We start from the raw sequence: 1,444 nt of genomic DNA, 5'->3' as shown, positions 1-1,444 counted from the left end.
GTTTTTTTTTTTTTTTTTTTTTTTTTTTTTTTAAAATGTGTTTTTTGTTGGAAGGGGGGGGGGGGGGGGGGGGGGGGGCGTGAACTACGATTCGGTTTGTTAAAATGTACAATGGCTTAGAGCTCGATTAAAGAAGTAGATAGTTTTATTATACCGGGTACTCGAAGAGTAAATAGGGTATATTGTATTTGTGCACAAAGTGGATTTACATATGTAACGCAGAGAAGGAAACGTTTCCGACCCCACAAAGTATATACATATATTCTTGATCAGCATCAATAGCCGAGTCTATATAGAATGTCCGTTCGTCTGTCCGTCTGTCCGATCTCAGAGACTATAAAAGCTAGAGCCACGAAATTTTGCAACCAGACTGCTGTATGCTCACACTGCTACAAGTGTATTTCAAAATTTCGCCGCACCCCCTTCCGCCCTCGCAAATCGTGAAAAATGTGCCGTATCCACAGTTTTGAAGATACAAGAAATCTGAGACCGCCATTCCGTAGTGAATGACCATATCTTAATAGATTAATAGATAGATTTTTTTGATTTTTTGCACATTCTCTCATTTACACTCTGCTTCGCGTGGTGTGTGGCTCTACGGGAGGGGGCAAGCTACAACGGCGTATTGGCGTGAAAAGTGATGTAGATGTAGATGTATAAAATAATGATAAATATAAAATTGGAAAAATACTCAGTCCTACTGAGTATCGGGTATACAAGTTGTGACGCGTAAGAAGCGTCTCACAAGTCCCTTCTTATTTTATTTATTATATTTATATATCTCTTATATCTCTTATATTTTTATTTTTTATTTATATATTATTTTATTATATTTTATTATTATTCGAGTACCGGGTATAAGAATTTGTAAAGGTTTAAGACTCCTCCGCTCTTTAACGGAATACAATTCCTTCAATTACATTTATTTATTTGCAGTTGACAGTACCCTCCTGCACAAACCTCAGTCGTCAAACCTCATTGGCTCTCATTTCGATGGATATCGCTTTGATTCGCATTTCAGTTATTCATGATGACTGGACAGAACTGGGCTGCGAGACCAGAGCAGACTACATTTTCCCGCAATTTTTTTATTTTATACACATTTTTATTTGTACCGCGCTGCTTGCCTCGCTCCTCCCTCTGTTCGGGTTTATTATGATTATCATGTTTTATTCAACAATTGATGCGCAAATTGGCAGTTGTCTGGATCATTTACAACTCTACACACACGTGTGGAACTGCAGCCAGCGTAATTGGGGGAGAACTGAGTATGACGGAGACAGCTAGTCAGCCTTAATGACTGGTCAGGTGGAGAAGAGAATTGAGTGTTCCTCAAATCAATACATCCGGAAAATTTGTATTCAGATTTATACTATTTTTGTAATTGGGTTTCATTAAACTAAAATGTTGTTTTTTGAATTTGAGTATTATTTGGCGTCTGAAC

Source organism: Drosophila guanche, unplaced genomic scaffold (assembly GCF_900245975.1).
Source record: "Drosophila guanche unplaced genomic scaffold, DGUA_6, whole genome shotgun sequence".
NCBI classification, from domain to species: domain Eukaryota; kingdom Metazoa; phylum Arthropoda; class Insecta; order Diptera; family Drosophilidae; genus Drosophila; species Drosophila guanche.
Note: the sequence above shows the minus strand (reverse complement) of the source record.